Source organism: Puma concolor, chromosome E4 (assembly GCF_028749965.1).
Source record: "Puma concolor isolate L17-30 chromosome E4, mPumCon1.1.hap2, whole genome shotgun sequence".
NCBI lineage: Eukaryota > Metazoa > Chordata > Mammalia > Carnivora > Felidae > Puma > Puma concolor.
The window spans coordinates 55,463,984-55,477,709 of record NC_141683.1 but is presented as its reverse complement, the minus strand read 5'-3'; the positions used below and the strand labels follow the sequence as shown (position 1 = coordinate 55,477,709).

The 13,726-nt window shown below is 38.2% G+C and overlaps 1 long non-coding RNA gene across 2 annotated transcripts in view; it reads left to right on the top strand.

Moving 5' to 3' along the window:
- The window catches only part of LOC147572690 (uncharacterized), a 471,113-nt gene that overhangs the window by 6,970 nt on the left and 450,417 nt on the right, over window positions 1-13,726 (top strand). The window contains exon 1 of one of the 2 annotated variants that reach the window (XR_015245843.1): window positions 2,658-2,777. The exons of the other annotated variant lie outside the window; for it this stretch is intronic. This is a non-coding gene — a long non-coding RNA (uncharacterized LOC147572690). Of the gene's footprint in view, window positions 1-2,657; window positions 2,778-13,726 lie in introns of those variants that run through there. 2 annotated transcript variants of the gene reach the window in all.

Genomic DNA, 13,726 nt, shown 5'->3' with positions numbered 1-13,726 from the left:
GAAGAACAACAACAACAGAAAAAGTAATGTGAATAACAAGTTTGAGATAGTGAGACTATTTCCATCACAGAGACTAAAGAGCTTAGCTTCCAAGAGGCATGCATGACCTCTTATAGTCATGTTACTTTGTGAGAAGATATTTTTGGAAAGTCTTTCTGGTGGCTCTCACTGGAAAGTCACTGCGAAGTATTTGGCTGATTTTCCCTTCCTCCATCTCTCCCTCCCGTGGTGTTTTTTGTTTGTTTGTTTTTTAGAATTATTAAATTAAATCCTGCAGCTCCACCTGGGTGATTTCATAGGTTTGATTAAGTGGGCAAAGAGCTATCTGAGCACAGTTGGGACTGGGAACATTTGGGAATCTTCTCCGGGTGGAATCTGAGTGGAGACAGAAATTCAAAAATGGCATCACATAGGTGGTCCAATGATACTATGGGTTTATTTGTGATCAACCTGTCACCCTCTTAGCAAGTGTACTATGAGCAGTATGTTTACAAGGCCACATTGTCACATATTTTGCTTGGACTCTGCTCTGCCTGGCAATGTCAATGACTAGACAGATATTTCTGTGATGTCACCAGAGATCTGGAAATGATTGCATCTAGGTAAAGGGAACAGTTGAAAATCCTCATTGAAGATATGTGATCAGTTTCTAGGCTGGGAGTCATTATAGTATCTCACCTCTGAAATCAAATAGAACCATCCTGTTTGCTTCTGTGAGCTCATATGGTCAATCTAGTCATATCTTAGTTCTTCAAGTGTGCATTTAGATGAGGAGATATAGAAAGTGTGATGATTAAGGGACAGAATTTAGCAAGCTCCAAGCTAAAGCCAGAGGGCAAGAGGCATTTTCCTCCCTTTGGAATGTTGGTGTGTGAAGGCTAGGATTTGTGATTAATAGCTAAGGTTTTGCAGCCGGGGAGTTCTGGGTCAAATTTTCTTACAAATGGGCAACTTTATAAGTCCCCATTTTCTTACATTTAAGACAGAGATAATACTAGTACTTCTACATATCAGTTTAGATGCCTTTGGTTGTAAAGAACAGAAAACTCAAGCTGGCTTAAGGGAAATGTATTGACATGTGTATCTGGAGTCTTCAAGTAGGTTTGACTTCAAATGTTTGATGTAGACACTTAGAATGTCATCAGGCCTCTAGTTTCATTTCTTTAGGGTTCTCTTGCCTGGTCTTCCTTCTTTTATGAGCTATGCCCTCAGGCTGTCTTGTCTCAGGGAAGCAACAATGGTTGCAGTAGTTCTAGATTTAACACCTTTATATCCCATTATCCCAAAGTGGGAAGCTTTTCTTCTGGTAGTTTCCATGGAAGAAAGAAGAACCTTTCCAAAAAGTCCTTAGCAAATGTCTTCTTATGCCCTCAAAAGCCTGAATTAGCTTGTGTTTATACTCTGAACAATCCCTGAGCCAGAGGGGTGGCATGATAAACATAAGGATCACTTCTAAGAGGTGAGGGTGGGTCAAACCCATATCAACCAACATGCAAAGAGTATAGGAGAGGCAATTCCCCAAAGGAAAAAATGCATGTTGTTCCAGAAAGAAGAGGAAAAATGATGCTAGGTGACCAACAACAGTACCCCGTAGAGTGGTTCTAAGTGTCTTAGCAGAGTGCCCAACCCTTGGAAGGAGCAGATAAACAGAAGTGATGATTATTATGTTAGTCACTGTTATTATAGAGTCACTGTTTCTGCCTCGAAGTGCTACTTCACTTTTTCTTCTTTCATCTGAAATGCTGGCCTCTCCTCTGTAGCAAGTCTAGAAAACTGGATTTCCACCTTAGCTCTGTGTCTGACTTGCTGGGTGGACCCTGCCAGACTTGCTTCCTGTCAGGCAGATGTGAAGTTTGGATGAAAAATTGGCTGAGGCACCTTCCTAGAAATAAAGAGTTTTTTTTTTTCTTTCTTTGGCCCCCCAAAAAACCTCACATAAAGTTCTAGTCATGATTCAGGGACCCTGTCTGCCAGTTTCATGTTTTAATTTAAAGACAAAAGGCTTTGACAGCAGATCTGGATTTGATTCTTAGCTCAACTAGTGCTATGCTTGTGGGGAACTTCATTCTTTGAGCTTCAACCCTCTTTGCTATACAAGGGAAGGGGTGCTAAATAATACCTGATTTTCAAGCTTGACTTGAATGAAGCTTGACTTGAATGAAGCTTGAATGAATGTGAGAGTTGGAAGGAAGCACGGGTTGAAATTTATACAGTGGTAGAGCAGTAGAGCAGGGACTTGCATTCAGAAATATATGTTGATAATTTCATCTGCCCTCATTTTTAATGTCTCATCACTTGTCTGATGACTACATATATTTCCTTCTCAGGGATATAGAGACATTAAGTTGAGGGCTCGGAAAGTTAAATTATGAGGATATGTGTGGGTGTATCAGAATATGAAATTAGAGGGCGCATTTCTCTCTCCCCTGTCAGGCTGATACTCATCTCATATAGAGCTGCTATGAAGAATAAGTAAATATTCAAGTAATGTTGGTTCTATCCATTCCTCCTGTTTCTTTTCATTTTTTTCCTGCTCCTGCGTACACTCTTGGCTCACTGGTGCTACCTAGTGGCAACTGTAGGTAGTGTAGTCTCCCCTTACCGTGGTTTTGCTTCTGTGATTTCAGTTAGACCAGGTCAACCATGGTCCAGAAGCACATGATCCTCCTCCTGACAGATGGTCAGAAGGTCACTAGTAGACTAATGCTACATTATAATGCCTGTCTTCATCTCATCTTGTAGGCATTTTATCATCTCACATCATCATTACAAGAAGGGTGAGTACAGCACAATAAGATATTTTGAGAACACATTCACATAACTTTTATTATAATGTATTGTTATCATTGTTTTATTTTAGCATTGATTATTGTTAATCTCTTATTGTACCTCATTTATAAGTTAAACTTATAGATATTTACAGGAAAAACACAATATATAGGGTTCAGTACTGTTCTTGGTTTCAGGCATCCACTGGGGGTTTTGGAATATATCCCTGCAAGATAAGGAGGGACTACTGTATTCTTTAAGCTTGATAGTGACATTAGTCTTTTTTTTTTTAAATACTTTATTGAGGTATGATAAAAAGCTGTATATTTTTAATATATATAGTCTGATGAATTTGGAGATAAGATTATACCCATGAGATCATCACCACAATCAATGCCATAAACATGTCCATCACTTCTAAAAGTTTCCTCCTGTTCTCCTTATTTATTTTTTATTTTTTGTGATAACGATACTTAACATAAGATCTACCCTCTTAACAAATTGTTAAGTATACAATATGGTATTGTTAACTGTAGGCACTATGCTACTCGGAAGATCTCTAGGACTTACTCATCTTGTATAACTGAAACTTTATACTCTAATACTTCTCCGTTTCCCTGTCCTTCCAGACCCTGGCAACCACCATTTATTCTCTGCTTCTTACATAAAGTTTGACTAACTTACATAAAGTTTGACTATTTTAGATATCTCATGTGAGTAGGATCATGTAGTATTTGTCCTTCTGTGTCTGACTCATTTCACTTAGAGTAATATTCTCTGTTTCACCTGTGTTTTCCCAAATGGCAGTATTTCCTTTTTAATTTTTATTTATTTTTATTTTATGTTTAAATTATTTTATTTTATTTTATTTTATGTATTTATTTTTTTTTAATTTTCTTTAATGTTTATTTATTTCTGAGAGAGAGACAGAGCATGAGCGGGGAAGGAGCAGAGAATCCAAAGCAGGTTCCAGGCTCTGAGCTGTCAGCACAGAGCCCGATGTGGGGCTCAAACTCACAGACTGCGAGATCATGACCTGAGCTGAAGTCGGACGCTCAGCCGACTGAGCCACCCAGGCGCCCCTGTTTAAATTATTTTAAATGTTTTATTTATTTTTGAGACAGAGACAGAATACAAGCGGGGGAGGGGCAGAGAGAGAGGGAGACACAGAATCTGAAGCAGGCTCCAGGCTCCAAGCTTGACGTGGGGCTCAAATTCACGAGCCGCAAGATCATGACCTGAACCGAAGTCAGATGCTTAACTGACTGAGCCACCCAGGAACCCCTATGTTTATTTTATGTTTAGAGAGAGAGAGAGAGAGAGAGAGACAGAGAGAGAAAGTGCATGTGGGGGAGGGGGCAGAGGGAGAGAGAGAATCCGAGGCAGCCTCCCCACTCAGCACAGAGTCTGACGGGGGGCTTGATCCCACGACCCCATGACCCCAGGATCATGACCTGAGCTGAAATCAAGAGTCAGATGCTCAACCAAGTGAGCCACCCAGGAGCTCCAGGATTTCCTTTTTTTAATACTGAATAATATTCCATTGTATGTAAATGTCATCTTTATCCATTCATCTGTCAATGGACATTTAGGTTGCTTTCCTGGTTGGCTATTGTAAATAATGCTGCGGTGAACATGGGAATGCAGATATCTCTTTGAGATGATTTTGTTTCCTTTGGATATATACTCACTAGTTGGATAATTAGGAATAAAGTTGATCAAGGAGGTGAAAAAGACTGGTACACTGAAAACTATAAAACATTGAAGGAAATTTAAAAAGATACAAATAAATGGAAACTCATCCCATGTTTATGGCTTGGAAGAATTATTTTTCACATACCCAAAATGACCTATAGGTTCACTGCAATCCCTATCAAAATCTGAATAGTATTTTTTTTTACAGAAATTAAAAAAAAAAAGTTAAATTCAAATAGAATCTCAAAGGATCTCAGACAGACCAAGCAATTTTGAGCAAGAACAAAGATGGAAGCATCACACTTCCTGATTCCAAAATATATTCCAAAGCTACAGTAATCAAAATGGTGTGGCAGCAGTCTTTAAAAGAAGTGTCTGATCCCTGAAGCCAGAGTTCTGAAAGTTGAGATTTTACCTTCTTCCAGCTCCAGAGCATCAGAAATGAGACTCAATGCTGAGGGAGGCAGAAGAACCCTAATTCCTAGCCTCTTGGAAGCTTCGTGGGCAAAACCAGATTCTGGGGACTGGAATTTTGTAACAAATTAGTAATTTTTACCTTACACTAAGATGATCTGTTGAAGAGGACTCTGAGAAAGTGAGGGGAGCATGAGATAGAAAGCAGGGGTTACTGAGCTGGTAGATGAGATTGACAGGATAGCTCCCTAGCTCCTGCAGAACAGGGACCATTATCAGGTTCTCAGATGCAACCATGTGTCTGAAAGAAATACCTCAATACTTTGCATGAATGTAAACATTCAGTAACAGAAGGAACCTCTGAAGACTGAAATAGTACCTGTTTATGGCATTCCTATCACTTTTAGGAACAGGAATAAATCCTTCCCAAGTCCAGGAACTTCAAGCACTCCTCTGAGGGTGCAGGATTGCTCTTGTTTTCAAAGACAGCGCTTGTTTTTGCACCCTAGAGGGCAAATACAACAGAGGGAAGCGTGCAGTGAGGGTTAATTCCCTCTGAGCTGGAATCAGCCTGAGCTGTCATGCTGCAGTTCCTGCATGGCATGAAGCATATTGATTACTGGTGTTGCTCTGAGGAGTTTGGGGCAGGCCTGTTGGTACTGGCCTGTTAGCATTTGATAAGAGTGGGACTGATGATTTGCACCTGGTTTTAGTGAGATTTTTGGATGGCTGTGCTGTTGTGGTTACATAGCAGGAATATATGCCCAGGCGATCAGCAAAATATAAAAAAATCTCAGTTGAGATTCCATTTTGGGCTTTCTAGTTCCAAGTTCTGTGCATTTGCCATCAGAGGGAGGACAGTAGGAGGCTGTACCTGACCTCTCCAGACTACTTCCTGTGAGAATCTATAGCAGTGATATAGATCCCTTCAGTAAAACTGTCACAACAGTGTATCCTTTGTGCAAGCACTGTCATTTTGGGTCCTATAAATTTTCTTTAGCAATCCAGTCTAACTGCCACTGTTAGTGAAGAAGTAATATTTTTCTATTGTTGTACAAAAAGCCTGGGATTTGAGGTAGTGCTACTAGTTATTAGCTTTGTAACCTTGGGTAAGTTATCCAATTTCTGTAGCTTAGGGTTTTAAGGCTGTGAAACCAAGAATGTAATATTATCTGTTATATTTATTTAACATAGTTATTCTAAGAATCAAATGAGATATGTGTTAACTTTAAAGCTTAATGTAATTATTTTCACAACTATTCTTAAAAGTATTAGTAGTAGTAGTTATTCTAAGAATCAAATGAGATATGTGTTAACTTTAAAGCTTTTTTTTTTTTTTTTATTTATATATGAAATTTATTGTCAAATTGGTTTCCATACAACACCCAGTGCTCATCCCAAAAGGTGCCCTCCTCAGTACCCATCACCCACCCTCTCCTCCCTCCCACCCCCCATCAACCCTTAGTTTGTTCTGGGTTCTCAACAGCCTCTTATGCTTTGGCTCTCTCCCACTCTAACCTCTTTTTTTTTTTTTTTTTGTTCCCCTCCCCCATGGGTTTCTCTTAAGTTTCTCAGGATCCACATAAGAGTGAAACCATATGGTATCTGTCTTTCTCTGTATGGCTTATTTCACTTAGCATCACACTCTCCAGTTCCATCCACGTTGCTACAAAAGGCCATATTTCATTTTTTCTCATTGCCACGTAGTACTCCATTGTGTATATAAACCACAATTTCTTTATCCATTCATCAGTTGATGGACATTTAGGCTCTTTCCATAATTTGGCTATTGTTGAGAGTGCTGCTATGAACATTGGGGTACAAGTGCCCCTATGCATCAGTACTCCTGTGTCCCTTGGATAAATTCCTAGCAGTGCTATTGCTGGGTCATAGGGTAGGTCTATTTTTAATTTTCTGAGGAACCTCCACACTGCTTTCCAGAGCGGCTGCACCAATTTGCATTCCCACCAACAGTGCAAGAGGGTTCCCGTTTCTCCACATCCTCTCCAGCATCTATAGTCTCCTGATTTGTTCATTTTGGCCACTCTGACTGGCGTGAGGTGATACCTGAGTGTGGTTTTGATTTGTATTTCCCTGATAAGGAGCGACGCTATTAAAGCTTAATGTAATTATTTTCACAACTATTCTTAAAAGTATTAGTAGTAGTAGTCTCAGTAGTAATACTTGGAAGTGATTGCAGAATGATTAGCTGGGGTGCAGAGTATAAAAAATACCTCGAATTGAGGTGCATGGTCAAGAAGTCACCTGTTGAAAAAGAAAATAACAAAAAAATAACTATACCAAAAGGATGTGATGAATAAACTTATCGGCAACACATATGCTTTGGGAAAACATTTGAAGAGAGTGTTTATTCTTCCTGAAGGGGGTAAAGGAAGACTTTATGGAAAGTCTTCTCATGTATACAATGATGATCATTTTCAGAACTCCAGTATATTACAGGGAAAGCTCCCAGGAGTCTTACTAGTATGGTGACCCATGGTGGATGACAAATGTAAAGAGACCTTGGTTCTGAGCGCCTGGGTGTCTCAGTTGGTTAAGCATCCAACTCTTGATTTCAGCTCAGGTCATGGTTTCACAGTTGGTGAGTTTGAGCCCCAGGTCAGGCTTTGCACCAACAACATGGAGCCTGCTTGGGATTCTCTTTCTCTCTCTCTCTCTCTCTCTGCCCCTGCCCCCATTCCTGCTTTCCCATGTACTCTCACTCTCTCTCTCTCTCTCAAAATAAATAAATGAATAAATAAATAAATAAATAAATAAATAAATAAATAAATAAATAATTTTTTAAAAAGAGACCTTGGTTCTTGGGATATTGAGATGGAAATTCTCAAAAACAGAATTGAGACAAAGGCTATCTCAGTAGGGTAGTAGCAAATTCCTCAGGGTGGTAAGTAAATTACCCTAAGGATGTATAGAGAGAAGACATGGGTTTTGTCTTGGGATACCTGTTCTCTGTTAGTAAGCAGTGCCTTTCAGGATGGTTCTACGGGGTCAGTTGAATCTCTTTCAGCCTCAAACCCAGGAATTTAAAATTCTTCCACATACTAGGCTCTATCAGGTAGGAACTGAAAAGAAGAAATGCCCTAGGAAGGAAAGTAACATTTATTGTGGCCATGTATTGTGCCAGATTCTTTATATATGCTATCTTACTTACTTGTCACAAAGCTTGAGGTAAAGTTAAGTCTGGTTTTACTGGAATTCCAGCCTTCCTTATATTCCTTTTCACCATTTACTCATTTTATGAATGCTTTTGTGTGTGCTTCTCTAATTCCTCTTCCTGAACTAGAACTTTGTTAAGAACCTTTAGGAAACTCTTCCTTAGCCAGAATCTTAACTTAAGAAGTTAGAAATGACCTATATGTCTATCAATAGAGAAATGACTGGGTAAATTATGAAATACTGAGGGCTATCAAAAATAAATGCTGACCTGAAAACCTAACTATGATATATTTTTAGCAATTTCAGTCCAATATACATAGCATAATCTCATCAAAAAACTTTTATGTGCATCTTTCTCTAAAGTTATACAACTTTTAACCATGGTTTCTTTAGGGGATTAACTTGGATCAAATAGGGTTAGGGGAAGTCTAAAAGGGTGTCAGGAATGGGAGAGCCTTCATTTAATTATATAATTTTCTTGTGATGAAATTATTAGTGCTTTTACTTTCCTGTTGTGTACTTTTCAATTAAAGTTATAAAAGTCCCCTTCATCCTCATTTTGTTCCTTGGGTTTCAAATCAGAATCCTTTGTACTCTCTGTGTAATAGAGATTTGGGGGAAATGATTTATCTATCTGTCTATCTGTCTGTTTGTTTATTTATTTATTTATTTATTTATTTATTTATTTATTTATTTATTCATTCATATTTTTAGCCCTCCCTTTAATGTTTATTTTTGAGAGAGAGAGACAGAGTGTGAGCGGGGTAGGGCCAGAGAGAGAGGAAGACACAAAATCGGAAGCATGAGATGTCAGCACAGAGCCGGATGCGGGGCTCAAACCATGAACCGTGAGAACATGACCTGAGCCAAAGTTGTATACTTAACCGAATGAGCCACCCAGGCGCCCCAATTTAGCCCTCTCTTTATTAGAGCCCTCCTCTCACTGACTGTGGCATGACTGGTCACCTGATAAACAGACACACATTTCTGTCTCTGCAATCTTCCTGCCTCTGGACTAGGCTCAGGCAGATGGACCCATTTTGTCTTTGGATAACTTCCTTGCCTTGTATTTGAGGTTACTCAGTGGATTCTATGGATGTACTCAGACAAAACTGATGATCAGGATGAATGCAACTAAGGCTATTAATGTGTGACCTCAGTATGGGTAAATGGATAAAACAAGAGTTAAAGTGGAATAAGATGGATCATACACAACCTTATTTTTGATCATTTTAGTGTTCATTTAAGTTCTAGGTGATTTTGTCTGAGTTATATTTATGACAATGAATAGGGGCAGTTGTTAAGTATTGTTGCTGATTTGACTTTAAAATAAAAGATTAAGACTAATAAGATTTTAAGTGCCTTGATCAATTTAACTGAAGTGATTCTGAGATTTTAATGTGAGTTGTTAAAATGTGCAGCTGCTCCTCTGTCTGATTTGGTTTCTAAAGTTCTGACTTCATCAATGTGTGAGTTGTGTAAGTTTGACAAGGCAGTTATTTGTCTTCTCTGGGCTTCAGTTTTCTGATCTGTAAATTGAAACCTTTGAACCAGATAATCATCAATTTCTTTTTTTCCCTCAGTAGGCTGTCTTTTTATTTGCCCAACAGTGTCTTTTGCATAGCAAATGTTTTTAGTTTGGATGCAATCAAATTTATCCATTTTTTATCTTTTTTGGTCATGCTTCTGGTGCCACATCTATGAACTCTTTGCCTAACGTCAGGTCACAAAAATTTTCTCCTAAATTTCTTCTAGGAGTTTTATGGTTTTATGTTATACTTTTAGGTCTTTGATCTATTTTGAGTTAACTTTTTTTTTTTTTTTTTAAGATCTAGACAAGGTTTATTTATAAGAAATGGCCAATTGTTTTCCAAAGTGGCTATACCATTTTGCTTTCTGACCAGAAATATATGAAGAGTTCCAGCACATGGAACTCTTGTGCTGGATATTCTCAATATAACTCAATTATATTGAGTTACATAACTCAATATAACTCAATAGTAACTCAATTATTATTTTTTAAATTTAGGATTCTAATAGGTTGATAGTGATATTTTGTTTGCCTAATGACTTACAATACAGAGCATCTTTTCATGTACTTATTTGCTATCCTTAGAAATTCTTTGGTGGAGTGTCATCAAATATTTACAAAAATTGTTTGTGGTTGAATTTTACCTGCAGGTGATAATTTGCTGACCCTTGATCTACTTTGATGAATGCTCCATGTGCACTTGAAAAAAATGTGTATTCTCCTGTTGTTGCATAGAAACATCTTTGCTTTCCTGTAATAAGGCTTTCTTGTTTATGGTATATTATCCTTTTTATATGTTTCTGGGTTTGATTTGATTATATTTTGTTGAGAGTTTTTGTGTCCATGTTCATGAAAGATACTGATACTGGGCTGTAGTTTTTCTCTCTTGTAATATCCTTCTCTGGTTTTGGTATCAGGGTAATGCTGGCATCATAAAATAAGTTAGAAAGTTTTCCTCCCTCTTCTATTTTATGGACAAGATTATATAGATTTGGTTTTATTTCTTCCTGAAATGTTTGGTTGAGTTTAGCAGTGAAGTCCTCTGGGCCTGTGCTTTTCTTTGTTAGAAAGTTTTAAACTACAAATTCAATTTCTTGAATAGAATAGAATAGAATAGAATAGAATATTCAGGTTAATTCTTCTTAATTCTTCTTGAGTGATTTTCAACACTAAAAAACACTAAAAAACATTTTAGTTTTCAACACTAAAAAACATTTTGTGTTTTGTTCACTAATAATTAAAACACAAAGTGAATAGGAGATTAGTAGCTTTTACTTCTTTATTGTATACTTTTCAATTAAAGTTATAAAGCCCCCTTCATCCTTATTTTGGTCCATGGGTTTCGAATCAGAATCCTTTTTACTCTCTCTATAATTGCAGAGATTTGGGGAAAATGATTGATTTTTTTTTTAAGCCTTTCTTTATTAGACCCCTCCTCTCATAGACTGTGGCCTGACTGGTCACCTGACAGACAGGCACACAGTTCTGTCTAATCTTCTGCCCTTGTTTAATTTGCTCTTATTTTTTTAGTTTTGTAATATGCAAGCTTAGAATATAATTTGAGATCGTTTTCCTTTTCTAATATAAGCACTATTGCTATAAATTTTCCTATAAGTACTTCTCTAGTTATATCCTCCCAGAGAATTTTAATATATTTGCATATTTATATAGATTACAATATTTTCTGATTGTCTCAAGAGCTCCACTTTGGCCAGTGGGTTATTTAGAAGGATGCTGTTTAATTTCCAAAAATTTGGGAAATTTTAAAATATCTTTATTATCAGTTTCTAATTTAATTCCATTATGGTCAGAGAATATGCTTTGTGTGTTTTCCATTCTTTTAAATTTGTCGTAGACTCTGGGTCTAAAGTTCTTTCTTGTCTAAGTGGGATGCAGGAGTAAAATTCAAGAGATGGCTAATGTCCAGGAAAAGACAAGAGCCCCGATTAAGGGTCTTTGCTCCATTTTTATTAGGATCAGAAGGCTTACAAACATGGTGATGGACATGCACAAAGAGACAATAGATCTGTGAGCATTAACTCATGGGCGTGAGGGAAAGGGGGTTCTGAGGATATCGTTGTTAGGGGTTTAGGTCAATATAAAACAAAATCCTGGCATAGGGCAGATGGATGTTAAGAGCAGACATGAGGCAGACGGAGGCACCAGTGTCTGTTTATCTTAGCCAGTCTAGGGGATAAGACAGATAAAGCATGCTGCCTCAGGGTCAACAAGGCACCTTTCTTTTGCTAATTAGTTCCGCTTTGGGCAGCTTCACCCCACAGGGGTCTGTAGCCCCATTTATCTGTTTACCTAATTTGGTCCTTCCTGTGAAAGCAGCTTTCTGCTATAGTACTAAATAGCGGGGTGTTTTCGCCCTGGATACCTGATTTTATTTACCTCCTACACCATTGTATTGGGGCCTTGGCCCCACCCTCTCTATCCTGGGGCCTTTGCCCCACCCTCCCTATCCTTATTTACCTAATCTTGTTTACCCAAACTTGGGTGTGAGCATCCTATGGCTTTGTAATTCTTTATGCCTTGTTAACCCATCGGGTACAAGCCCAGGGAATTCCTAAGTTTATTCCCCACATAAATTCACTGTGTTTCCTTATTATTCAGAACCAGAGGTAGGTAGCTTTTTTGTAAAGTGTCAAATAGTAAATACTTTTTGCATTTAGGGCCATATAGCCTCTCTTGCAACTACTTATCTCTGCCTTTGTTGCACAAAAATAGCCACAGACAATATGCAAAAAAATGGGCATAGGTGTGTTCCAATAAGACTTAATGATGGTGGGCTGAACTTGGCCTCCAGGTGATAGTTTGCTGACCCCTGATCTACTCCATGTGTATTTGAATGCTCCATGTGTACTTGAAAAGAGTGTGTTTTCTCCTGTTGTTGGGTGGAATACTTTATTAGTTAGGTCAACTTTATTGATGATGTTGTTCAAGTCTTCTCAGTCCTTGTTGATTTTCTGCTGTTCTATTGACTAATGAGAGGTGTTTTGATGTCTCTAAGTATAATTGTGGATTTGTGTTTTTTTCCTTTTAGTTCTATCAGTTTTTTGTTCATGTATTTTGAAGCTGTGTTGTTTTTTACATACATATCTGGAATGTTATGTGTTCTTAATGTTGATCCCTCTTTCTCCCTGGTAATAGTCCTTGTTCTGACATCTACCTTGATATTGACATAGTCATTCTCGGTTTCTTTTGGTTAGTGTGATTTCATTGTTTATCATTTTCCATTCTTTTACATTAATCTAATATCATTATATTTAAAGTGAATTCTTGTAGACAGCATATAGTTGAGCCTTTTTGTTATTTCAGTCTGACCATTTCTGGCTTTTGGTTGGTGTTATTGAGGCCATTTACTTAAAAAAAATATATTTTTAATGTTTATTTCTTTTTCTTTCTTTCTTTTTTTTTTTCAATATATGAAATTTATTGTCAAATTGGTTTCCATACAACACCCAGTGCTCATCCCAAAAGGTGCCCTCCTCAATACCCATCACCCACCCTCCCCTCCCTCCCACCCCCCATCAACCCTCAGTTTGTTCTCAGTTTTTAACAGTCTCCTATGCTTTGGCTCTCTCCCACTCTAACCTCTTTTTTTTTTTTTTTTTTTTAACTTCCCCTCCCCCATGGGTTTCTGTTAAGTTTCTCAGGATCCACATAAGAGTGAAACCATATGGTATCTGTCTTTCTCTGTATGGCTTATTTCACTTAGCATCACACTCTCCAGTTCCATCCACGTTGCTACAAAAGGCCATATTTCATTCTTTCTCATTGCCACGTAGTACTCCATTGTGTATATAAACCACAATTTCTTTATCCATTCATCCGTTGATGGACATTTAGGCTCTTTCCATAATTTGGCTATTGTTTGTTATGCCCAGAATTCGTGATCCCCAAAGACCACTAGGGAGCCGAGTCCGATGCAAAAGCAAAGAGCCTTTATTCGAGCTAGCTCGAGCTCAATCCCCTACCTGCACCGACGCAGCGGTGAGATACCAGGGAAAGAGAGCGAGTTTCAAAAGGACAAAGGTTTTATTGGGGCCTGGGGGCAGTTGGTGAGGTAATGGCTATGGCCTCAGCCGATTGGCTGGGGAAGGGTCCTGGGGAAGGGTCCGAGTCCTGTTAGGG